This window comes from Myotis myotis, unplaced genomic scaffold, assembly GCF_014108235.1.
Source record: "Myotis myotis isolate mMyoMyo1 unplaced genomic scaffold, mMyoMyo1.p scaffold_m19_p_8, whole genome shotgun sequence".
Taxonomy (NCBI): Eukaryota; Metazoa; Chordata; class Mammalia; order Chiroptera; family Vespertilionidae; genus Myotis; species Myotis myotis.
In genome coordinates, this window is record NW_023416390.1 from 39,469,172 (window position 1) to 39,496,839 (window position 27,668).

The window sequence follows — 27,668 nt, forward strand, 5'->3', positions numbered from 1 at the left end:
TTGTATGTAACTTTCCATCTCTCTCTTGCAGCCTGTAAGATTCTCTCTTTGTCCTGAACATTTGCCATGGTAATTATGATGTGTCTTGGTGTGGGTCTTTTCGGGTTCACCTTGTTTGGGACTCTCTGGGCTTGTGTGACTTTTTTCTTCCCCACCTCAGGGAAGTTTTCTGATATTATTTCTTCGAATAGGTTTTCTACTCCTTGTTCATCTTTCTGTTGTTCTGGCACCCCTATTATTCGTATGTTGTTTCGTTTCATGTTGTCCCAAAGCTCCCTTAGGCTCTCCTCCTATCTTTTAATTTTTTTCCCCAATTGCAGTACAGTTTGGGTGTGTTTTGCTTCCTTGTCTTCTAATTCACTAATTCGGTCCTCCGCTTCTCCTAGTCTACTGTTGATACTTTCCATGGTGTTTTTTATTGCAACTATATTGCTCTTCATTTCTTCTTGGGCCTTACTTAAGTTGTTGACTTTTTCATCTGTTTCTTCTAGCTTCTTGCATATTTATTGATTTTTTTCCTCCATCTGGTTTATGCACTCTAGGACCCTTACTCTGAATTCTTTTTCTCTCATGTTGCATGCCTCTGTATTACTTAGCTGCTTTTCTGGAGAGTCCTCCTTCTCTTTCCTTTGGGGGTTTCTGTGTTTACCCATGTTTGATCTCACTGACATATCTAGAAGTTGAGTCGTTCAGTGGCTGCTCCCTGGGTGGCAGTGGCTCCTTGGGCCGTGGTTGCTCTTCAGGTGGTTGTGGTAGCAGCTGCTCCTCAGTTTGCAGCAGCTCCTCTGGTGGGTGCTGTTTACAGCTGTGGTGGCTCTTCTGGCTGGTGGGGGGAGGCTTCACGTACAGCTGCTGTTCCTCAGACAGAGGGTGTGGTGCTCAGGAGGCTGCTGTTGCTTGGATCTGCTGCGTTGATTTAAAGGCACAAAATACAACACAACAAGGCACCACGTACCAGGCACTTGCTCTGTGTTGTTGCTGGGATTCCAGAATATCAATTATTTTGGATGATCCCAATTATCAAAGAATTGCCTCATGTCTCAGTAGATTTGAATGCCCAGTTAAACAGTCATATAAGTATGTGTGTGTGTGTGTGTGTGTGTGTGTGTGTGTGTGTGGAGGGGGGGTGGAGGGCGGGGAGACTATTTGATCTAAGCTTAGTTCTTATTTTAACATAAAGTATTTTTCCACAGTTTTAATATATATTTTACCTTTTCAATTAATGCAAATGCCATGTAAATCAAAGAAGTTTTTATGGATTTACTTGAAAATTTCTGAAAGTTAATTTATCATTTTAGAAAAATTATGTTATGACAGCATGGTATTTAATCATACATTATAACACAGCCATTTCAGTCTGTAATTCTATATTTATTGCAAGAAGATTACTATTTGTTTATGTCTTCTTGTACAGTTGAGCTTGGACAGTCATACATTGAAGTACATATTATTTATATTACACATTGTTTTTTCTCAGATTACATTTGGGTAATTATATTGATGTTTTAATACTGTGTATGTTGTTAGAGGATATCAATGTAATTCATTTAAAAATGGTAAAAGGAGCATAACAATGGATGTTATAAAACTTAAAATATTTGTTATGGAGGAGGTATTGGTCCCAATACAACTGAATAAGTGATAAACATGGACATTGAAATCTGTGAAAATGGTGACAGTTTACTCGTAAAGAGAGCCAGGTGCTAACATCTTCAATGAATGAGAAGGGATGACTACAACAGTGGCTCTGAAGATGCACTTCACCTTCAATCATCTAGGGAGCTTCTCTCAGTCCTAAATCCCAGGATGGCCACATCAGAATCTCTCAGAATGGAGCCTAGGCATCAGTATTTTTAAAAACTCCTCAGTGCAGCCATGTTTTGAGAACCACTGAGCCAAAAGATCAGGAGAAAATGACAGGGAGGAGCTGAAGGTGTTGAAGTCTGACAGCATGCCATTTTTTAAATCAATGGCTTTTCAGGATTAGGGGGAGGAAAGAAATGGTCCAAAATTAACAATGGGGAGCAAGGAGAATTCCCCACTCCAACTCTGGATCCTGAAGAGAATAGCAGCCACTATTGAAAAGACTTCTGGAAAACCGGAGCCTCCTGGCGACAGATTCCATTATGAACAATAGTTGTAAATAAGAGGATGAAGTAAAGAGGACATTTAAGGATGAGGTTGGGGATGTAGGGATGTCTGCCAAGTTCCAGAGCCACCGTAGAAGGATATGGAGTGACTGCGAAGGGGACAAGTTTAAGTCATATTAGGAAATCTCCATCAGAGAGCGTGCTCTGTGTGTGTGTGTGAGAGAGAGAGAGAGAGAGAGAGAGAGAGAGAGAGAGAGAGAGAGATGAGATGAGAGATATCCAGGAGTGACCTGGGAGAGAAGGATGGAATGCATGATGAGATCTGCCTGATGTTAGAGGAAGATGGGAAAAGCGTTCTAATTATAGCCCCTGCAGCAGACACTGTCAGTGCTCAGACTAGAGCCGCGGGTTTCCTTTACCTGGCCTGGTGCCCTGCCCCTAGCTTCTTCGTGGTTTTGCTTATAGAGGTTGGCACCTGCAACTCTCTTCAGAGGATTGCCCTTGAGCCAGTGGAGCACCTGGCAGAGCTGGAAATGCCTGGGAGCTTATACTCCCACAGAGGCAGCCTTAGCCGATCAGTGATGTGCACAGACAAGAAGACTGGCTGCCTTGCCGCCTCAGGAAAAACTCTAGGTCTTTTTCATTCCAGAGGGTGTGTGTGTGTGTGTGTGTGTGTGTGTGTGTGTGTGTGTGTGTGTGTGATCAAGCTGAAATGATCCTTCTCACTTTGCCTAAAAGTATCCCTTTGCTTGGCTTCTCCCACTTGTTTGTAAGTTTCTCCTTGGAAACACTTTAATAAATCACTTGCTCTTATATTCTTCTCTTGAGATCAGCTTCTGGGAAATTTGACCCCATAGACTCTCTTTCTTATGGACATCAGGCAGCAGCACGTGTCAGCAGGAGCAGGAGGCACCCTGGGAGACTCTGAAAGCACCGCTGAGGACAACATCACCGAGCAAACTGGGGATGGTGCAAAGTAGAATTACCGAGATGACTAATTCTGATAGATCACAGAGTAAGTTTTTCCATGGGACCTCGTAAAGAGGACAACATTCTCAGTAACACCTTTCAGAAACTCTCACACCTATTTCAGAAGGATGTTTCCTACACCATTATCACTTAGTATAATAAAATGTTGTCATTTAGGAACAAGCAGCTGTGTAGGTTGAATGTGGTAGTCTGTATACCCAGCTGTCCTGTAGTTTACTTCATCTAGAGATAGATTTTAGAGTGCTTAGGAAAAGAGAGGGACCTATATCCATCAGGTAATCCCCTTACATATTGTTTAAAGTAGCTGAGCTTTCAATAATATTGAGTATCAGTCAATTCAAAGTTATTGTTTTCTGATTAGCATTCGTAACTAAACCCAAGTTGCTGATTCAGTGAAGAGCAACACATTTTAAGTGTCAGTCAAGGTGGTGCTAAAATTGTCAGCGATTATAAAATGGCATAAATGATGATTTAATGCATCCACCTGACTTCCATCTTTGTCTTGCCCTCGCCAATATTCAATGTTTTGGAGGCAGAGTTCAGATAATTGTATCAAAAAGGTTGTACTTAAATCCCAGAACTATCCCAACAAAAACAGACTTTCACAATTACTGTTTCATATTAGGAAATGCATAGGTTTTGTTTCCTCTCTCCAAAATACACTTTAAGTTCCAAAGGAAAGGGAAAAGGGGAAGAGATGTCCAAACACAGTATATATGTGGGTGAATTAGAGAGACAGTGGATACAGATGATTTTTAAAAAACACTCTCATGTTAGGGTACATCTTGATAAATCAAATGATGGCTATAATATGGAATTTTTAATCAATAGATTGCAAGCTTAATAACAACATAATTCTAATTTTAATTACCAGCATGATAATAGGAAGATGTGAATGTAACAAGAGCAAAGTCATCCAATTATTTCTAGGGGAAGGCATTTCCATCACTAAAAGTGGGAAAAAAAATGATGGTAAGTGTAACGTGAGGTTGCCAAAGCGTCAGCTCTCTTAAGACCTTTCTTCAAGGAGCAGTCCACTGAAATGAGGGAACCCCAACAGCGGGGCAATGAAGAACGGGATGCTCGCTGTAGTTGGGGATGGGGAGGAAAAACTGTGGAGTGGAAGATGTCTCAATAAGACCATCTACCCAGGAAACAGCACAGGGGAGAACCCCATACGGAGCGCCCAGAGAACAGTAAAGTTGCTGTCGGAGAACATCAGCAGTATTTGGCAGCAACTGCAAAGCTGCTGTTAGATGATTGAGGAACAATCCTCTGATGAAGAGGACCACAGAGTCATCACTTTCCAACAAGTACTCCAACAGGCAGAACTTCTCCTTCCTTGATCACACACGCACACACACACACACACACACACACACACACACACACTCTTCTGGCAGGCAGCAGGCACAGGTGCATGGACTATGGAGGAGAGAGATGAAGAAGAGGAATCAGGCTACAATGTAAATAATCTTTGTCAATCTTGGAAGCCAAGTATAAACTGAATGCTAGGTTTTTGGAGGATTTTCATAACAATTGAAATAAATAAAAATGTGCTACTCTACGTCAGCACAAGTGATTAAAGTGCCACTTGTTGTCAATATTATATTATCATCTCAAAACACTGAAATATGCCAGCCAGTTCAGTGATAATAGGAAAATATGCCCTGTTTTTACAATGCTGAGCTGCAACCTTGCATTTCTGTAAGGGTCTAACCTCTGTCAGTAACATGGCCTTCCATTTGAGCTTTTATTAAAGAAAAAAAAAAGTGTGTGGCAGAAAGAACTACACATAGTCTAGTGTCAATCTGGCTCTATTCTATACCAACTTTTATGATTTCAGACAAGTTTCTCTCTTTTGTTAAACATCTCTGAGTCTTAATTATCTAAAATTTAAAATGGGGTCGGTAACACTTACCTAAACAGTAAGCACTCAAGCTCAAGAAAAACTAGTTTTCATCCCACCACACCCTAAACCTCTAGACCAATTTTAAATGCTACATTTTTCAAACAATGGACATGCATCACAGTAATCCCTGTTACCTTTTAAATCAGTGAGTTATTTCCTTTTTAATCTGCTAAAGAAGTGAACAGATCGTTTCCCTCTAGGATTTTGTTTTGTTTTGCATCTTTAAGTGGTACTTAACATTTAGACAGCGATTGGACTATAAATCTGGAGTTTGTGTGAATTTACAGCCCCAGTTCGCTTTAGCTTGTTAAGTCTGAGCCTCCGCAGCTTTTGCAGAAATACATGCCTAAGTGGTATGCCTTCCCCTGTGCATATTTGTCTTCCTTCATTGTTATTTGAGTTAGTCCCTTTCATTTTTTTAAGACATCAGTATATTTGCATGTGGCCTAGTTATAATGAGTTCTTGCTTTATCCCAGGATAGGTTTTCTTAGGCTGCCATACAAGTGCCCTGCATTCTGTCAAATGTACTATTTAAATATTTGGATTTTTCTTCTTGCTTTCTTATGGCTTATCTTCCTTCTAATTTTTGATGAGGATTGTTTCCTGGCCCTCAATGGCTCTAATTTGCATGCCCTTAGTAACCTTATACTTAGCTGCTGTAATAGTCCACCACAGCGTTTGGAGTCTTTATAAATAGTTCCCTGTTGCAAATGATATCTATAAGCATTTTCCAAGGAGGGTAAGTCAACATGTTTAAGTGGGCTGCCTCAGAAAGGACCTGTGTAACTCCTGGACCGGAATAGAGATGCTGCTACGAAGCACTTTCTCCTCCCACTCAAACTATCGCTTGGCTTCGGTGTTCAGTGACTGACTTTGTGCGGGTGAGAGACACAGGAGGAGAAAAATGCTTCTGGAACCTATGATCTGTTTCTTTTTGCATCTTTGCATGAGTATAAACAGCGCTGGACACATCTCTTGAAATTCCCCTTCAGTTTCCCTTGGCCTTGGGCTAATTATGTTAGTAAGTTACTTCTGTGCCTCAGTTTCCTCATCCATAAAAGGAGGATGACAATCCAATCGTAGTCTCTTTCCTAAGGTCATTGTGAGCACCGAGTGCGTTTAATAATAAAAAGTGCTTAGAATAACCCGGTCCTCAGGAGGCACTCAGCAAATGTTCCTTACAATGTTCATACCTGCTATAGCCTGTTCCGTGCCTTCCTCGTCTCCTCCGCAGCCTAGCGAGTTCATAGGGCAAAGGAAGGTGGAGGACCAAACCCAAGGAGGGAAGGCCCATCCTGCTCTTGGGTTCACTCATCTCGGGCTAACTACCACCTTGGGTCTTTGTTTCAGTCCAGTGCTGAACACATGTAGCTGTTCATTTCTCTTCTGTCCCCTGCTACCCCATGGACTCCCATATCTATCTCTTGAACCTTATTTCTGTGAACAAGACCACAAATAAAACATGCTATTTTTGCTTTCTACTTTATTATTTAGGACTAAAGAATGAATTAGGAGGAATCTGAGCTAAAAGAAAGCAAGGTGTGAACACATAAGGATAATTAGTGAAAAAACACTCTCCAGTACCAATTCCAATGCGCACTGCCCTACCACCCTCTTTAGTCATAACCGTGGGAAGAGCTGAGAGGTTTCTTAGAAAGCCAAACAGATGGTTGGATCCATGGAGGAGATTATGTTCTGGTCATTAAAGGAGCAGCACACCACTCCCAGATGCAACTGACATAAATTGGAAAAAAAAATCTCCCTAGACCTAACCTATTTAATAAATACACATCGAATACCCACTATGTACACTGAGGTATGAAATAATAAACTAAATAGTCATTTGCCCTCAAGTAGTTCATGATCTAGTAGGGGAAATAAGCTAAGTATGAAAATAGCCATAATATAAGGCAGAAAATATTAAGTGCTGTGGGAAACACATAAATAAAAATCATTCAGACAAAATCTGAAATGTATAGTCAGTTCATATGAATTTACCATGAAAATTTTTTTCCCCATCAAAATCTCTACTGAAATAGCGACTTCACCTTCAGATAAAAATTGACTCTGTGTCTGGTCTGAGCAAGGCCCTGTGGGTTCTATGCTAGATGCAAAGATTAACAGGTGACTTCTAATCTTGTCAGGGATGTAAGACATACAGACACATGATCATAGAAAACGCTGAATGTGAGAAGGAACATGGGAACCCAGAAAGGAAAGTCTTTCTAATCAGATCCAATAGGCGCCCTGGGTAAAGGGCCACTTCCCGTCCCAGCCCACCCTCAGTCTCAGTGGTCTCCTGCAGGCCGTGTGCAGGGGCCTAATGGCTCCTGCTCTTTCCTCTGGCCATGTCCCCTTCCTCATACTGTGGCCAGGGTGACTTTCAAATGTTAAAGTCAGATACTGGTTATTCCTTTTCTATGGCCCTTTAGCGGCCTGTTGCCATGGAGTCAAACCCAGACACTTTCCCAGAGGCATGGGGCCCTGCCTGCTTCTCAACTCTCACCACGTGTCCACTCCACTTTATCTGTGCTGGTCCCTGGCTTTTTCAAGCATATTCCGTTGACAGCATCTTTGTACTTATAGTTCCCTTTTCCTAGGACTCTCTTCTTCATACTCTAATCATAGGTTGTACCTGGATTCTGGCCTTGCCTCTTGAGAGCCCCTTCTCTCCCCAAGTCATTGGCTTGATACTCTGCCAGCTTCTCAGGTGCTTCGGGACTGAGCTTTCCCTTTACTATCCTTAGAATAGGTCTTAGAGCAGGCTTCTTAAATCCCTTGCTGGGGCAAAGTAGCCGCATGTCCCATTGCCAGGGCAGTGAATTAGATAATGTCTCAGAGTATGATAACATAAGGGTCAGGTATGAAACCTATGCTCCACTTCCAATGCTTCCACTCATTACCTGTGTGACCTCAATCAAGTTATATAACCTCTCTGTCTTTGTATCTCCCTGGGTCCAAACTTCTTTCCTTCATTCTTCCATTTCTTCATTCCATGCTTACTTACTGAGGGCCTATGCTATGCATGGTACTGTGCTAGCCTCAGGGCTGAGGTGTGAATAAGACTCCCACCATGTATGCTCTTAGGAGCTTCAATTTGAGCACAGGAGATAAACAGGAAGCATTTTTGTTCCATGTGCAGATGGAATGACAATCTCCCTCCCAGGCCACTGACTGGGTGAATCCTCTGGATAGAGGAGAAAATAAATACTTAAAAATTTTCCAAATTCTGTTACAGAGACCAGTGGAAAAGAGCACTCTTCCTGGAAATTTAAATTGGCTCAAGGTACAGGAAAAACTCTCATTTCAAAGCTTCCCATAGTTGGTTATTTTGATTGTTTCTTTGTTTTTCCTAAAGAGTAGATGGCTTTGTTATTGGAAAAGGCAGAATAATGGGTCCTGCTTTTATGTACTTCTTATGAACAGGTAAGCTTGTGAGCATGATCTGAAAGCAGGGAGTAAACGAAAGAAATGAGTCATCTATCTGCAGGAACCATCATCTCCACTGAGAAGAGGGTAAACTGTACAGATTAAGTTAGATTTAGGGAAAGGTTTTTATTCTTTAATATGGATTTAAGCTAAGGCTATGAGAATTACTGTTTTCCCCTGGAGTGTGTGTGTGTGTGTGTGTGCACGCGCGTGTGTGTAAAGTGTTCCAAAAGTTCCTTCCACGAGATTTAAAAAAGAAAGAGGAAAGTGAAACTCTGCTAGGGTTAGCTGCCTTGAAATGAAAAACAAAAACAACAACAACAAAAAACACCCTCCATGGTAGATAGAGGGTGTTTCAGATAGAATTCAGATAGAATTCAGATTTTAAGAAGCATTCCACTATGCTATGCCTTAGCTACATCTTGTAAGTAAGAGAGGCAAGAATTATAAAGCAAGACCAGCACTTCTGAGTAAGTTGAACAAATAAATTAAACTTCACCCAAGACGATCTAAAGAGATCTTACTCTCTCAGGTGTAGAGGATGGAAAACCAGATTAGGAATTGAGGTTGCCCAGAAGGAAAATCTGTGCAAAAGTGTTTCTCTTAAACATTTGTAATGGTGATGTTTCGCATACAGTTTCAATATGTTTTTCTCCTATCCTAGAATTTCCTCTGGTAATCCCTTACTCTTCAGTAAAGAGCTACCCATGGCCCCCCCTTCCCCTTCACTGACGCTCCTCCACTGGCCAACCTCCCAGGAAAGTCAGAGGGCAAATAGTCTCCTGTGGCAGAATGAGGGGATGGAGGAGTGTTAATTTGCACGTGCAAATCTAGCAAAATCAACAGAACCACTGATTAAAACCATTCTTGCTGTCATTGGAAATAAGAAACATACAACACATGCATTTTCAAGCAAAAAAAAAAGCAAGTTACTTTTCATTAAATAATGACAATATATCTACAATGCATATCCACCTCAAAGTATATCTACAATGTTGTTTCCTTTATTTAGTGACAGACTTTTTTTGCCTGATCAGTTAGCATCATGATAGCAAACACTGAAAACGGATATGCACACAGGCTGAGAGAGGGGGACCCAGCACATGCCTCGTACACTGTGCATGTTGGACAGGGACCTCATGGAGTGAAGTCATAGGAGATGAGGCAGGTGAGGAACAGTTTGACTAAACTGTTAAAAGAAGTTTAAATTTTAAAATGGTTTTCAAAAACCCCCAAAATTCTAACCTACACAGAACAATGTTATCTTATTTTTGTGTCCCTGGGACTTCGTCCCAAAATTCTTTACAAGATCTTCTAGTATTCTTCAGGTTAGTTCAGATTTTCCTATGCTCTAATTCCTGGAGCAAAAGAGGAAGGTGGAGTGGGGGGGGGGGAGACAGAAAGGTACATAGAAACCGGAAAGAGCAAGCAAAACCTGAAGGTGTTCACCCTCAGATGTCCAGCTCCATCCAACTCTTCCTTTGGCCCTTTGCTGCTCTGATAGCAGAACAATAAACTCCAAGCAGATGGCATGCCCCCTCCATCTGAGGTCTATCAGCCACTGCACTTGGCTTTCAAGAACCTCATTCTGTCTCACTCCTGACTGAACTACTACAGCACATCTCATGCTGCTAACATTAAGGTGCATGTACCATGCTTAATCAATTGACTCCATATTTTAAAATGTGATGGTTTCAGGTGAAAGATCCAGAGAATGAATAAAACAGTTATGCAGCCCCCATTATACGGTACTAATTGATTTTTAGTACCTCTTCTAAGGCAAAGAAATGTAAATGGGTTAATTTGGAATAGCTGTTAGCAACACTTAATCTTTTCATGCCTGAAATTCATACTCTGTGGTTAAAGTTAAAAAATCTCTTTGAAACACTTGGCATCAAATAAAATGGAAAAGATAAGCTGGACTTTGTTTTAAAGGCACTCGTTCTTTAATAGATATTTTGGTCTTTTTGCTAATAGAAACGCAAGATAATTAGTCCACAAATGTGAGATCCGCAAGAACAGATACTTTTATCTGTTTGTTCACTAATGTGTTCTCAGTGCTGAAAACGGTGTCTGGCAATCCTAGATACTCAGTTAATACATGTTGAATAATAAATGAGTAGCTAAAGCCCCAAAAACTATCAAACAATTTAAGTATGAAAAATATAGTTAACTTATTTTAGGTGCTAAATACTAAATTAATATAAAAAAAATAACTATTACCATTTTTTAATATTTACTCTTTACCTCCCTGAGTGTTTTATTCAAAACACCTTATTTAACCCTTCAATTCTACCATAAAATGGGTAGTAAAATTTCATTCTATAGATGAAACAGCTGAGATAGATAGAGGCTAATATTTAATGAACCCCGGATTCACATGCTCATCTATTTATCTCCACAGTCTAATCTCTTCAGCATAAAGCTATACCTACCGCTTGTATCACCAAAGAGTAACATCTCAAACCTGGAATTTAAGATTTACTTCTTGAATCAAAAGCCTCTCCTGATTTAGACTCAGCTTTAGATTTGAATGTCTGTGAGCCCACATTTCTCTGAGTAACAGTGCACACATTATTTAATTTCCTTGCACCTGTTTCTTGTGTATGTGTGTGTGTGTTCTGTAGAATGTATTTAATTATCTTATTTTATAGGGAAGGAATTTATTAGAATTAGATGGGACATTCTTGTGAAGCTTACCTAGTACATAATCTGTGTTTGTTTTTGTGATTTTGTGACCTTATCCACAAAAGCACAATATAGTAGATAAGTTAAATTATTACATTGTGAAACAAAAATGCGTAGAAACGTGATCTAAGTATTTCCAACACTGAAAACACTCATTGTCACATGATTATTTTTCCCCCTTTTGTTGGGTGGAGGTGGAAAAAGGTACCTGATTCCTAGGATCCCAAGGTGGACTTTGGCAATACAGACCCATCCTCAGGAAATCTTAGCCACTTTTGTTTTTTGTTTTTCTTTATTGATTAAGGGATTACATATGTGTCCTTATCCCCCCATTGCCCTCCCCACCCCCCATTCATGCCCTCACCCTCCTGGTGTCTGTGTCCATTGGTTAGGCTTATATGCATGCATACAAGTCCTTTGGTTGATCTCCCCCTCTTACCCCCTCCCTCCCCTACCTTCTGGCTGAGGCTTGACAATCTGATCTTAGCCAATTTTGATGACTAATCAAGGAAGCATGAGAGGTCAGACTGACATTCTTGTTTCATTCATTTATAGCTTTATTTTCAGAGCACAGAAAAGTAAAGAGGCGAACATTGCCGGCTAATTACTTTTTTACTAATTCCTAATTACTAGCTCTTTTTGTTTATTAAATTTTTCATTCCTTCCTATGATCACAGACATTTGCCTTTATTGCTTAATTTTTCCATATTATAGGTGAGCACAAGACGTCCTCTGGGAACTCTCCTCTCTGCTCTACTTGTACTGAAGGGCATTTTTAATTACTTAAGCCTTTCCATTTTTTTTCTGAGAATTATTACATACCACAGTAGAACATCATCCTAAAGTGAATACGATGTCTAAGCAAATGTCTGTCTGAGTTCCTCGTTTCATTGAGGGCTTCCACCTAAGGGAGGGCAAGCCATGATGGGCAAGAAAAATAAGGGGGGGGGGGAAGATGATGAGGAAGAAAAAATTAGCATACCCTTTATACTGTTGATTTTAGGAATGATTAGCCCTTATAAATCTCTGGCAGGCAGCAGACAAAACTTGATGTACTGATATGACAGACACTAAAGTACCAGTGGAAAAAAGAAGGCATAAGACAAGAACTGCCAGGTGACAATTTTTAAGAAGTGTTTGGGTATGAACCAAACAAGTGTAAAGCAGGAGTACAGGTGAGACAAAGGAGGATGCTCTGGATTTGCTTGAGAAGACAACAGGGGAATGCTAGGAACACTGACAGAGAACAAGCTGGAATAATGCAGTGTTTCTCAACTTAGACTCGTGGTGACCACCTGGGAAGCTATTTAAAATCCCAATGCCTAAGCTGCCGCTTAGACCATCGAATCAGAATCTCTAAGAGTAGGATCTGGGCATTCACAATGTTTTAAGCTCTTGGTGACTCCCGTGAGGAGCCAAGGATGAGGGCCACTGGCTGAGCAGGGGTTTCAGTGCATGGTTCTTCCCATCACTCTGAGTTACACAGAAATTTGAATGGGCTAAGTCATTATTTTTAAAAGTGACGGTAATAGACCAAGCACATTTTTCTGTATGAATTCGCTGACTGGGTTTCCTGTATGAATTCTTCTGACAATGAACAGCTCCTGTCCATTGTCTGAACTGGTGATAATGCTACCTGTAAGAGCTGAATTGCTGCTCTGCTTGAGTCTCCTGGGTGGCAGACTTACAAACAGGGGCTGTTGGTGAAAATCTAGATCTCCGAGAGCAGCTGCAGATAGAACCTGTCTGTCCTCTTTCCAGCTGCCTATGGGAACACTTGCCACCCCAGGCAGCTGTCCCAGGGCCTAACTGAATGAACCTCTGCCAGGGACCACCAGCAGCTGCTGAAATCAGCTGCCAGGGAAGGTGAGGGGGCGAAGGGGGTGGGGAGCACTTCTGTAGCCATTGCCAGTTCCTTGGGGAATTCATGATCACTCCCCAGTGTTAACCTGGGTGGATGGGTCATAAAAAGGAGGAAGCTTGTGAAACAACTACGAAAAAGTATCTACAAATAGTTAATATTAAGGAGGACACGCTTTGATGGGAAGCTATTCATTACTTTCCATTTACTTGGAAGCAAATATCTAACATTTTTTAAAAAATTGTTTTGAAATACTAAAATATATTTCAGGTTCACAGAACTAGTTCTTTCTTTTCCCTTCCATTGTTCCTTTTTTTAACAATCTGGAAATTAATACATTTTCCTTTTTGTACTTAACAGCTTTTATAACATGAGCTAAGGCTTTTTTAAAAGATACTTTAAATGAATGAATATTTCTTTCATTTCAAACAGCAGCAGTTTACATATTTTTAAAATGTATTTTTAGTGAATCAGAAACTATATTTAAAAGTGCTAACAAATTCTGGAGCTTAAGACATATATTTCTATTTCACTGGTGCCTGGTGAGTGTTCCTAAGTAGTGGGAATGAGTAAACCTCACAGTCTAGAAAGTGAGCTTATTATCTTTTTAGTTCAAGATATGATAGGTTAACCAACAGAGCTGTAGTTAAAAGTATAAACAAAGCATACGTTTGAAGTAATCACATAACTTCATGTACTGTCATGGTTCAGGGTCTATAGATTTTAAATGACACCAATTCTCTTCTATCTTAAAGCCTCAGGTGTATCAGTAAGGTTGCAAATGTATTTTAACTTCACCACCAATGTCTTTTTGAGGTCATTTTATTTTTTCCTCTGGGTAAAACCTATTTTTAATACATTTTTTATGAGATTGTTCAAGAGAGAATATATACATACTAATACATCTGTGAAATAAAGAAAGGCAGATTTAGGAAGAATCTAGTGAATTAGAGAAAAGTTCAAAGAAGCATAATGTTCATACCCAAAAGGTGGAATCTGGAACAAACATGGGATGAGAGAGGAATAAGGGATATATTAGATCAATTTGTATTACAGATTGCAGAAGTCAACTCGTAATAGTCTAAGCAAAATAAATATTAACACTTGAAAAGTACTCATATGTAGTTGAATGCATGTTTTGAAAGATATCCTTAGGCATCCCATTCTTCCATCTCCATTTTCCTTTGAGGGCCTTCATCCCTACAGGAAGATCCATGCATACACAGCACCAGTTTAGCCATCACAGAGGAAAGAAAGCACCTCTTTCAAACATATCTAGTCTAGGGACTGAATTTCACTGAACCAGATTAGATCAAATGCCCTTCTTTGAGCTGAACTATGGCTAGGAAATATGCCAAAATACCCAGGTCGCTTGCTGACTCCTGGATCTGGAGAAGGGTAGAGTCATTCCCACCTGAACCACATGGACTGAAAGTGGAGAAAGGTTGTAACTCAAAAGAAAATGCGTGTTATGGACAGAAACACACACGTATGCACTTGAGCGCGCGCACACACACACACACACACACACACACACACACACACACACGGAGACTCCTTATATCATTTAGCACCCCCTATGACAGTGATGGCGAACCTATGACACGCGTGTCAGAGGTGACACGCGAACTCATTTTTTTGGTTGATTTTTCTTTGTTAAATGGCATTTAAATATATAAAATAAATATCAAAAATATAAATCTTTGTTTTACTATGGTTGCAAACATCAAAAAATTTCTATATGTGACACGGCACCAGAGTTAAGTTAGGGTTTTTCAAAATGCTGACACGCTGAGCTCAAAAGGTTCGCCATCACTGCCCTATGATATCCTCAATATAGGATGATTCAAGAAAGCTTTGATAAAGGACTACTAATAAATATATGAACAGGGTATAGAATAAAACACAGATCATAGGAACAAGAGAGGAGACAGCAGTTACAAGAATCTGGAAGAAGAGGATCTTTCAGAAATTGTCACTCTGAGAGAAGCAATGGCTTTTTATCAAGTGACAGAGCCAGCCCAAGGCAACTTGGCAGGGAGGAAGCCAGAAGAGTAGATACACCAACCTCTCTTTCTTCTCCCTCCCTCTAATCTCTGTCTGAGATCCCCTTTGGCCAAACCCAACAGGAAGCCATATGGCAAGGGAGTTCCCAAGGCATGATAAAAACAAGGGAGAGTGGATCTGGCAGAGCAAACATAGGTATTTATAGCACAAACACTCTCTACAAAAAGATAGTCCATAATAGTGTTCAGTTGTAAATGTATAACAAATCGAATTCCATTACAATAAATGACATGAGAATAAAGATATCTGTATAACGTAAAGGAAATCCATCCTCAAACCCATATTATCTCTAGTCCCAACATTTATTTCTCTCTAGTTTTCTTCATTACCAAGTTTCTTGGAAGAATAGCTAATACACCCTGCTTCTACTTTCTCACAGTCCGTTCACTCCATAATTGCCCCCTGCACTCTATAACAGTGGTTTTCCAAATGCAGCCTCCAGAACAGCAGCATCAATATCTCCTGGGAACTGGTTACAGATGCAAATTCAACTAACCTCATCCAAGACCTGCTTAATCAAAAACTGAGAAGCTGGGGCTTAGCAATCTGTGTTGTAGCAAGCCCTCCAGTTGATTCTGAAGCACACTTGAGTTTGAGGATCATCACACTACAGAAAGAGCTATTTCTAAGATGACAAAGGACTCCACCATGCTAGAGTCTATGAGCACTTTTCTGTCTTTATCTTTCTTGACCCTGACCTTTGTGTATGAGATTTGACACTGTGATCTGATCTCTTCTGCAGGAAATCATCCTCTTCGTCCTCCCATACATCTAAGGTCATAGAGTAGAAATGTCCATCCTTGTAGAAATATTAGGATGAAAACCATTGTCTGTGTCTCCACTCATTATATCCCAAACCTCCCTAATACTGGTGAGCACCTGACTGATAATAAGCAGAGTTGAGGAAGTAAAAATAACACTTCTCATGGACCATCTACCCCTTTTAAGTTGCCTACTTGCAAGCTTTACTTTATGTTCTTCCTTCCTCCTGTTTCTTCCATGCACAAAACTCAGTAGGGCACTGTGGAAAGGCGAAACCTGAAGTTTTCCAGCCATTGTGCCAGCTAATGAGAAGAGTATCATTTGAGGAGTAAATAAGAAGGGACACATTTGGCCTCAAATCTGAGTCAAATTTCCCAATCTCACTTTATCAACAAATAATGCTGATATCCTTATCTGCATCATATGTGTATTTTTCAGTGCAGAATCCATGAAATTAGGGGAGGAGTGCGGTTGTCATCCTAAATCCCACCACAAGATGTATTAACTGGAAAATTGTGAAGATAGGGTCAAGACTTAATAATTGTTTTAGATCAAAATAAGACGTGGGCAGATTGAACACTCTACTGTGGCTGAAACAAACACCTTCTTAGCTCTGAATTTTGAAGTCAGCAGAAGCTTATACTGTAGTTGCAGTCTACATGAGTATGGCTAGTGTTAATAGGCTTGGGCTATGCAGCTAAACTCTAGTACAAGTGAGCAAGTGGCCAGTTGGTGCTTTAAGCAAAACTTTAACTGGTGGGCATGAGCTGAAAACCACAGTTAGGTTTAACCAGGGATTTGTCTTAGCAGTCATGATGGGCAATTCAGAGTCTTTAAATGAAACAAACAGAAATCTGGTCATAAGGGCAAATAGAGTGTTCTTTCCTGAGGTCAGGAAAGACTACCTTCAGGAATTTAAATTGGAGATGAACTATCACTTATTCTGGGACTTGAGCCCATACAGCAAGAGAAAGACCTTTGCTAGAACCAGGAAAGGCCACTATCAGGATGAGCAGACTTCCATGCTTGTACTATTAGAAGTGGACTCAGCCTGAAATACGAAGTACAAGGCTGGAGTCAGCATCTCCTAATCAGTAGGAGTTGAGATTTTTGGAGTCTTGAACATTGGTAGAAATCTAAGATTGCTTGTTCTAAGACTTATCCTGTTTCTTAGCTACTGCTAAATGACCCATAATCTTAAAAAAAAATTTCTAGTCCTGCTTAAAAAAAAAAAAAAAAAAGGATGTAAGTGGTACAGATGAAGCCATTGAAATAATACAGATTAACTAAAAATAAAGAAAGTGGCAATTTTAAAAATGGAAAGTTTATTTTGAAGAAGCACATGGTTATTGGTTTTTCAATGGACTTTTCTGAACCTATGAAAACTCTGGATTGCAGAAGTGGAAGTATTGATAGCCAATTGACCACTATCATGGAGAAGTTAAAGCCAAAACTAGTTCTATCATTTTTTCTCTATCTGTTCTCCAGTTACCACTAAATGCATAACTCTTGACTGACGTCCATGGTGAGGGTTTGGGTGGTATTATATTTTAACCCTTGGTTGTATTATTTTGCTAGGATTGCTACTGTGGGCATAGATTTTTGAACTTTCTTAGTCATATGAATGAGCAAGTAGTATTGCAAAGATCCAGTGTATTCTACTGATTCTCACGCTCCTTTAAAGGAATCAGTGGAAGACACTATAGGCTGCAGCTCCTGAAAGAATCCTCACTTACTTGAAACCCCAACTCAATTGAAATCAGCAAAATAAAACATAAGGGAGAGCTAAATTTTGGATGTCAATTCCTTGGGCATTTAATGTAGAAGCAAATTTATACTGGGCATTAATTTCTCCTCAGTAATTTAATAATTAGAGGGTATTCTGACTATGCATATCTGGGTCATATTTTTACTGCTGGCATTGTGTTATTTGGAGCATCTTTATATTGATAATTGACTGCATCTGTAACTTCTGGTGAATTATATAAATGAATACAATTTGAGGTGGGAAATATAATATGGAATACATTTACAATTCAGCATAGTAGATAGATTTTTTAATGTAGTCTTCACCCACTTCATATCCTTCTGCAGCAAAATCTGAATTACTCACTGTGGTTCAAAGAGGATAACAAGGAGGAATGGATGGTGACAGGGGTGACTTCACAAAGATGGAAACTAAACTGACCTTACAAACTATAGTTCTCCCCTGACCATAAGTTTCTCTTAGGCTTGACTGTCAAGCAAAGTGTCAAGAGCTAGAAAGCTGCAGAATATAAGAGAATTATTCTCTAACATTGATTACATTCCAGCTTCAACCCCTAATGTGGGACTCCTGCCTTCTCCAATCTCCTCACTCACTGCTCCCAATGGAAGAAGGACTGACAGATATTGGTGAGAGCTACCCTTTCTTGGGGAGAGTTAAGGTGATATATGATTTTCTTGTGAACGCCCTCATTTATAAAACAGTATCTTCCTTTGGCTACTGTGACTCCATTCTCTTCAAACACTTTTCCCATCTCTTTTGTCTATTCTTTCTCAGTATCTTTCACCAGCTCCACTCCTTCTACACAGCCCTTCAGTGGGTTCTCTGGGGCACCATCTTCAGTGCTTTCAGAGTGATCTTTTTAAACTGCAAATGGAGACAACATTCTTCAGGTTAAACTCTTCCAATGGATTCTTTTAGCTTTCAGAGTAAAATCTAAACTCTTTAGCTTAGTCTATGAAGCATAATCTAAATTAACATTAGAAGTATGAGGCCAACAAAGATTCCCCACACCCCTGCCACTACCATTTTACCCTGACACACAAACACAAAGAGAGAGAGAGAGAGAGAGAGAGAGAGAGAGAGAGAGAGAGAGAGAGAGAGAGAGAGAGAGAGAGAGAGAAGAAGAAGAAGAAGAAGAAGAAGAAGAAGAAGAAGAAGAAGAAGAAGAAGAAGAAGAAGAAGAAGGAGGAGAAGAAGAAGAAGGGAGAGAGGACCTGAGTGATTTACATGGAATAGAAAGTATAGAGGAATTTGGGGATGGGGGAAAAAGTTATAAATAGCACAGTATCTCAATACATTGGTTAGAAAATTATCTAAACCCATCATCACTTTAATTTGATTTAACTTAATTACAGCCATCGAGCTGTGATTTCTGAAAAAGGGAAATGAAGCAAAACATTCAAATATAACCTAATCTTTAGTGGTCACTCTAGAATCTCATAACAAAACAGCCTATTGGCAGGCTTCAAAGAACATGATGAAACTTGGCTTATATCTGAAGCAGTGTTACCAAAAAATTAAAGCATAATGATTGCAAGAAATATGATGTAATGACAGTGCATCACTTTAACTCTTGATCCTTAAAACCTCCATAAAATCAATCACACTGTTATACACAATTTTCAGGTGGTAATAATAATAATAACAATAATAGCTAATGCTACTGAGAGCTTACCCTGTGTTAGACACTTTGCTAAGTGCTATACTTATCTCATTTAATCCTCACTAACCCTAGAAGGGAAGCACTATTATCTCCATTTCACAGATAAGAACATTTGAATTAAGATACTATGATTTGGGGTTATCAGTCATTATGTGGTAGGATGCTAGGGATCCCTTTGTGGCATTCCACATCAATAAGGGCCTGTGAGGAAATACGTGAACTCTCTCCTGATTGGAGAATTGCCTCCAGAGCAGCCCCACTTTGAGCCCACTAAGAATGAAGAACTGACCCAGGAATTCTAGGAGCTTGGGCCACAGTGGAACAGACGGGGCTCAGGAAGGCCTACTGTGTCTTCTTCCTGCTGCACCTGCTGCACGTCCTGCTGCTGGATGTTGCTGCCTGGCTCCTTCTTTCATTTTCTGGGAAATCCTTCGTGTCCTCCTCCTTTGTGCGGTGCTGCTCAGTGCAGTTCAGGCCCAGGCTGGCTGGCTGCAGCATGACCTGGGGCACCTGTCTGTCTTCAGCATCACTACGTGGGACCCCCGCTACATCATTTTGTGATGGCCCACCTGGACGGGGCCCCTGCCCGTTAGTTGGTGGACCCACATGCACTTCCAGCACCATGCCAAGCCCCACTACCTCCTCAAATGCCCATACATTACCATGCACCCCTTCTTCTTTGCCTTGGGGAAGATCCTCTCTGTGGAGCTTGGGAAACAGAAGAAAAAGCACATGCCCTGCAACCACCAGCACAAACACTTCTTGACTGGGCCCCCAGCCTTGCTGCTCTCTGCTCCCAGTGGCATATTTTTAATTTTGTTATCCAGCAGAGGAAGCAGATGGATTTGCCCTGGGTGATCACCTTCTCCATTAGTAGCTTCCTCACTTATGTGCTATTACTAGAAGTGAAGGCCTCCTGGGCCTTTTCTTCATGGTCAGGTTCCTAGAAAGCAACTGGTTTGTGTGGGTGACACAGATGAATCATAGCCTCATGCACACTGATCACAACCTGAACAGGTACTGGGTCTCCACCCAGCTCCAGGCAGCATGCAATGTCCACAAGTCCACCTTCAATGACTGGTTCAGTGGACATCTCAGCTCCAGATTGAGCACCATCTTTGAGCACCATGACACCTCGACATAATTACCACGAAGTAGCTCCCCTGGTGAAGTCCCAGTGTGCCAAGCATGGCATAGAGTACCAGTCCAAGCCCCTGCTCTCAGCCTTTGCTTGTTCACTCACTGAAGGAGTCCAGGCAACTCTGGCAAGACGCCTATCTTCACCAACCAGTGCTCCCATCTGGAATAGGATCCTCTGGAGCCAAAGCAGAGGGGAACTTGAGGGGCAATGCCACTAAAATTCTAATATTCAGAGGGGGTTGGTTTGAGAAGATAAAGACTCTGGCTCAAACCCCTCCCCTTTATCTTCTAGGCCCGTGGTCGGCAAACTGCGGCTCGCGAGCCACATGCGGCTCTTTGGCCCCTTGAGTGTGGCTCTTCCTAAGCCTTAGGAGTACCCTAATTAAGTTAATAACAATGTACCTACCTATATAGTTTAAGTTCAAAAAATTTGGCTTTCAAAAGAAATTTCAATCGTTGTACTGTTGATATTTGGCTCTGTTGACTAATGAGTTTGCCAACCACTATTCTAGGCAGATCTATGACCGAAAAAAGGGAGGGGAGTATGCAAGCCCCTGAAAAAGGAATGGAATTGTTGGGACAGCGATGCAAGTTCTGCTTCTTTTTTAGTGTGTCAGATGCAGATGGTTGGTGAGAAAAGAGCGAGTCACAAAGGTGTTAGAAGAACAGGGAGGACCAACTAAGCCCAGACTTAGTGGAATTCCACCCAAAACAAAAAAAGGATGAGCTCACCTTACTAGTCCACTTCTCAGTGCCTCTCCACACTTATTTGAAAACCTCAGAGGTTCCAGGATGGAGGGAGATAGAGCACCTGAACCTTTTGAGCAAGATTCAGAAAGGAAGCATTAGTGCTTAGAATTCTGAGGCCTGGTGTAACGCAGTGCCTGGGAGTTCAGCTCACTGTATGGCTGTGACCTCTGTTTGCCTCAGGCTCCCGGAGAAGCAATTTCTCCCCTTTTAGAATGAGGCAGGGCAAAGGCCAGGACTGTGGTATTGACGACATTAGCCCCGAAAGGCCCTGCCACTACTGATGTTGGTCCCACATTCCATCCAGAGTACCAAGAGAGCATTAGGTCTTAGGTCTTGCCAAAATGGCTAGCAGAGAGTTGCTGGCCATTGAAACTCCCTTTAGCTTTTGATTCACCTCTTCTAACCAGCACCCAAGGAGCAAAACACTCCTAGGGCAGGGAGCACACTTCTTGTTCCATAAACAAGTGATGGAACAAGATGGGGCAACATCATTTTCTCCTCCTTAGAAACAAATGGGGACTCCTAATGGTTTCTCTTTGCTTCCCTAATTATAATTCCAAGTTCAATGCAATAGCAGTCAGTGAGTACAAGTGACCAAGCTGGGAGATACTGAATTACCAGTCATGAGGAAAACACAAGTTCGATCATAAAGAATAGAAGGGCTGTGAGAAATTTTCTTAACATAAGTTTATAGCATTACTTGTGAGCAGGAGCAGTGGGGTTAAATGTAATCACTTCACAGTTCTAAACCAAAAATAGGAAGATAAAAACATAGAAGTTCATGATCATCTATTGCTGTCCTTAGGCATCTTAATCAACTCTGTCCAAGCTTCTTTCTCTGCTGGAGATCAGGTAGGAATTTAGGATAATCTCTTATCAGTCTAATACTTGAAATGCCATTTTTTAATCTCTTGGTTTTTAAAAGATAAAAACAGTTTAACCCATCTCTAGAGAGCAAACATAGGAATGTGCCCAGGAGTTTCACCTTAATTCCAGGGCATTCACACCCTCCTCCCTCCCAACAGCCATGGCCATTCAGTCCACATGAGAGGATTATTTGCCTGTTCAACATCATCCTATATAATAAAACCCTAATATGCAAATTGACCAAACTGCAGAACAACCGGCAGAACAACAGGTCACTATGACTCACACTCACCACCAGGGGGAAGACGCTCAACTCAGGAGCTGCCCCCTGGTGGTCAGTGCACTCCCACGAGGGAGTGCTGCTCAGGCAGAAGGCAGGCTCATGGTTGGTGAGCACAGTGGTGGTAGCGGGAGCCTCTACCACCTCTGCTGCAGGCGGACTGTAAGGAGCGAGGGGTCCTGGACTGCAAGAACCCTGGACTGTGAGAGGGATGTCTGACTGCCGGCGGACATCTCCCAAGGAACCCCGGACTGCGAGAGGACGCATGCTGAGCTAAGGGGGACCCCCCCGCCCCCGCCCACACAAATTTCATGCAATAGGCCTCTACTATAAGCATGTTGAGCATTAGGGACACTCGGAGGAGAGAACCTCAAACTAGAAGGAGAAAGCAGAACCCTGGAAGAGTTTGCACTTAGTTTTGGGAATGAAGGTGCTAAGGCATGTTGGAATGGGACCTCTACTAGAGACACCATCTATGGAAAGGTTTACTTGGAGGTTGTCAAAACAAAGAAAAATTTAAAAAACAGAGATGGGGAGAACAGAAAAGTTCAGATATTTCTCACTTGGGCAGAACCTGCCTTAAATTAGAAGCAGAATTAAAGAGTTCCATATCATTGGCTTCCTCACTCCAAAATAGGTGCTGATCCTTCCCCATCTCTCTGTTCCCTGCTACGTAAGTTTTGGGTGTGGTGTCACCAGCCTGTCAAGCTGTCTGGCTTTGGGCTCAGGCTGAGCAAACCTAGTGAAGCCAAGTCCACATTCTCACAGCACCTCAAACACGTGGCCTTCTCTCCTTAGCCTCGCCCAGTGTGGTCTCACATGGCCACAAAGGAACACACCAGTGACAAAGGGCTCTGCTCACTGTCACTGTGGTAACGTGAGTGATCTCAAATCCAATGGCAGATGAGAAAGCAGGCTTAGATAGGACAAGTTGCCTCTAGTCACAGACTGTGTCAGACCTGACATTTGAACTCACTTTTGAAAAACTCTAACTTCTGTGTTTGTCTTTGTTACTTTCATCTTCCTACCACTTTGCCAGGGGCATCTTCTTTAACTAAGCCCAATATCAGTACCCTTTTTGTACCATGCTATTTTTGTTAACACATCCCTATGAAGAAAAGCTGAAAAAGTTAATTTTGACCCCCCTAAAAAAAAAAAGAGAGATACTCAGTGATTAACTCAAGGTCACGTAGTAAAAAAGAATCTCAGTTCTTCAACCCACAGCTCTTTGACACACAATTCCATGCTCCTCACCACTAATGTAGGCCACCTTCTTCCAGACTTTCAAAAATGTTCATCCAACTATAATACTATGCAGTCCCCAGCAAAAAAAGTCTTTCACATAGATTTTATTAATCTTTCATGAATTCAAATCTGTTATGAACCTCTATATATTATTTTGATTATTTTCTTGGCTTTATTGTCTTTCGGGAAGACAGTCTCTGTGAAGTCTGAGTTTAATTTAAATTCAACCCAAGTTGAAAAAGGTTTACCACTCTCCTGAGTACTACCAATTTCTGGTATAGAATTGCTGACCTAGTTCTAAGTAAGACATAAATTCACACAGCTTAAGTGTAATCTTTAGGCTAAGAGTTGAGTTATTGTTTATGTCCCACTTATATAGAATGCTGCCCTTTCAAATAATCCATTTCTTATTGTAAATGTTTAAGGGATCAAAATAATTGTGCTTATACTTTAGCAAAAAAAAAAAATATGATGCTACTTTGACCTTGATTTTTATATCTTATAGTCTGAACACCTTACTTAGGATCAGTCTTAGGAAATATAGCACTATTTTATGTTGTGTAAGATAAAACATCACATACTCAACTCTATATCTTTAAGCTGGAAGGTAAAATAGGTAGGTACAAAATAGCTGTCTGTACTTACACTAAGTCTGATAAAGAAGAGGGGAAAGTTCATAATTATCTAACTATAGGAGTTTAAACAGAAGTTTTTACAAACTATTGTACTGATGGCATATAGATTGATTTTGGCTCATATAACAAAAATGTCAGCAACACTAAAAAATCTACTGATTAGAGATATCAAAATTATAACTTGTGACACAAGCTTAAGAATCAGCAAACGCCTCCAAGCTTCTCATTGTTTTATAGTATTTATAAAGACAAATTATTTAAAGGAATATTATAAAATTTAGAAATTGTTACGAACTGCGGCATAAAACTCCAAATGATAAACACTAAATGGTAAGAGAACAATCAGAGCTGTAGTTGTAGTCATCTTAATTAGGTATGAATTAATGAAAAATAACTACACCCAATGTGATAAAGAGCTGTGGGTTAAATAAAAGAAACAGATATGGATACGTCAAGAAAAATATTCAGGAAGAATGTACAAACCTGTGATTTAGTAAGGGCATATTCAATTGCAAGACATAGAAATCTTCTAAATCCAGTGTAATGAAAACAGGGTCCAACGTAAAGGTAAAAATGCAGGTTTCAGGGGCATTCTGAGAGAGGAAATAAAGACTGCAAGGATCTCATAACGAACTGGAGGCAGGAACTGAGGCATGCCTCACAGACTGTCTCCCAGAGCTCACCCAAGTCTCTACTCCCCTCTCACCAGCTTCCTGGGCTTGCACACGACCCAACGTGGCCACATCATCATGTCGGCTCTCACCTCAGGCTGTTATTTCAAGCACAGCTGTGGATGCCTGAAACTGTGAATTGTACCGAACCTATCTATATATGACTTTTACTATATAGTCCTATGATAAAGTTTGACTTATGAATTAGGCACAGTAAGAAATTAACAACAATACCTAATGATAAAATAGAACAATTATAATAATATACTGTGATAAATGTGGTCGCTGTCAAAACATCTTATTGTACTGTACTCACCCTTCTTCATGTGATGATGTGATATGATAAAATGTCTACATGATAGATGGAGTGAAGTGAATGATGTTGGTTACTACTGCCCTTCTCAGATACCCCAGAAGGTCAAAACTAGCACAGTTTTATAGATCAAAACTAGCACAAATTTCTTTTTCCTTCTTCACCATTTCATGGGTAGATTTGTTCTTACTGTAGATCTTAGCAACCTCAGCATACATTATTTTATTTCCTTGTTAAGTCAAGAACTTCCACCTTTTCACTTATATGAAGCATTTCACGCCTTCTCTTTGGCATATAAGAATTGCCAACATCCTTACTCATGCGCTTTGGGGCCATTATGAAGTAAAATAGGGTGACCTGAACAGACGTGCTGTGTGCGATACAGAGGCAGTGGATCTGAGGCCAAGATGGCCAGTACAGGACTCACAGGCAGGCCATGTGCAGCGTGGAGACACTGATGCTGGCGAAGGGATGAGTCCTGTTTATGGTGGGATCCAGGCAGCAAGACCTCACATGACATTTCTTTACACGACTCAGAACAGCTACAATTTAACTTACGAATTGTTTCTTTCTGGAATTTTCTATTCACTATTTTCAGTCTTCAGTTGACAGCAGGTAGCTGAGACCACAGAAAGGGAAGCTGCAGATAAGGCAGGATACTGTACTCACTATCATGGGTGAGCTTGCTTCCCAGCCGCCTCAGACATGGGCTGTTAGTCTCTGGGTCAGGTGTTCACCTGAAGGCACATTAGCTGCAGCAGGGGCCGAACTGAAAGACAGTTTTTAAGAAGGAAAACTTGATAGGAAAAACAAAACAAAACACCAAAGTGGACATCTACCTCCACCTACGAAAAGAACAACAGGAACAATAAAAATTAGCATATATATATATATATATATATATATATATATATATATATATATTTTAAGAACAAATGGGGCCTGCCCAAATTTCAAAAAAATAGAGATTCCTAAAACAATTTACTTGGTCAATCTTTCTCCCATATTTAATGCAAATAAAACAATTTCATTTTTAGATTATTGTAAATTGAAAAACAAATGTTTAACAATGCTTTTGATTTTGGTTTTTGAGCTTGACAGAGGTTGTTTGAGTATCATAACTAAACCTAACAGCTCCAACGTGCACATTTCAAATGTACAGGTCTCTGAATAACATGGAAAAATCATGAGCACGTAATTCAGGTTACTGTTTTCAAAAGTACTTAAATGATATCACAGTAGGATTTCTATTGTGGTTCAAGCAAAACAACAACAACAACAAAAACCTTAGAGTTTAATGTAATTTACTTTAAATTGGGTTTTATTAGATGAACTCATGAAATATGAGTTATTAATTAAAAATCAAAATTGTCTAATATACTGTAATTATGCCTTCTATGTTCATTTTTAATATTCAACTATCAAACAATGTATATATAATATTATACAGACTCTCACGAAACCGTCTGAAACTGTCACAAGCACTTCTGCTTTTCATTCATTATAGAAATGTTTCTTAATTCATCTATTTTTTATTTTTTTCTTAGAATCTATAAGTTGTTTTCTATTTTATGTGGAATTCTTAGTAGCATGCTTTTCACAAAGGAGGCACTTTAAATTCACTGACTGATTTTCATTTGTGGTAGCCAATCTCTCCTCAACCTACAATTCCATAAGTTTTATTAAGTGCCCACTTTGTGAAAAGCACCATACTTAGTGAAGCAATTAGGTTTTAAAATGGCTTTTAATCAGTGATTAAACTTCCATTTTACTCTTTCCACAGTTCCCTAACAGATGAATAAATACATACACGAACTGGTAAGTCCTTAGATAATTAAGGATTGATTACATTTCCTAATAATGTACCTACTTTAATTGGTTCTCGTTTGCTTCTATGTTCTCTTTATTGCAGGATTCCTCCCTTAGCAATTTTTCTCTGTGCACATTGAAATGACAAGTTAATGTCAAGGGGGAAAAAAACTAACATTTTTATATATAATTAATCACTAGGGTCATCTCGACTTCATCCTCTTTCTTTAAAGGGATCAATTGTAGAAATTTGGGTTATTTTATTTTTAAATGTTGTGAAGCTAAATTTACTGCTATTTTAATTAAGACATTTTTTTTGTGGATAGAAACACTACCAATATTTGCCAATAGCGCAAAGTATTCGGTGGTTTACAAATTGTGTATATCATTGCTATGTACAGTATGAAAATTTTACAAATTTTATCATCTACCTGGAATTTATGTCCCAGCTTTTTTCCAAGTACCAATTAATATAAACTCCCCACTTCCATTTCCCCGCTTGTAGTATTTTAAAAATATTGTTCATTTTGTATTAACTACATTTTAAATACTGTTTCACAATAATAACTCTAAATATGAAGCCCAATTATAGCAGGTTAATAAAAGATTACTGCCTAAATTTTCAGATCCTAAGAGGTAGGAGCAATTCCATGAGGACTGTTGACTTAAAGACAGAGTATATGTATCCAGAACAGAAAAGCTTTGGGTGAAAATTCTCGAGTAGCCT

The 27,668-nt window shown here is 40.1% G+C and overlaps 1 pseudogene; it reads left to right on the top strand.

Annotated features, from left to right (window-relative positions):
• Window positions 1–4,147: 4,147 nt before the first annotated feature.
• On the top strand, window positions 4,148–21,402 carry LOC118661529 (annotated as a pseudogene).
• Window positions 21,403–27,668: the final 6,266 nt, after the last annotated feature.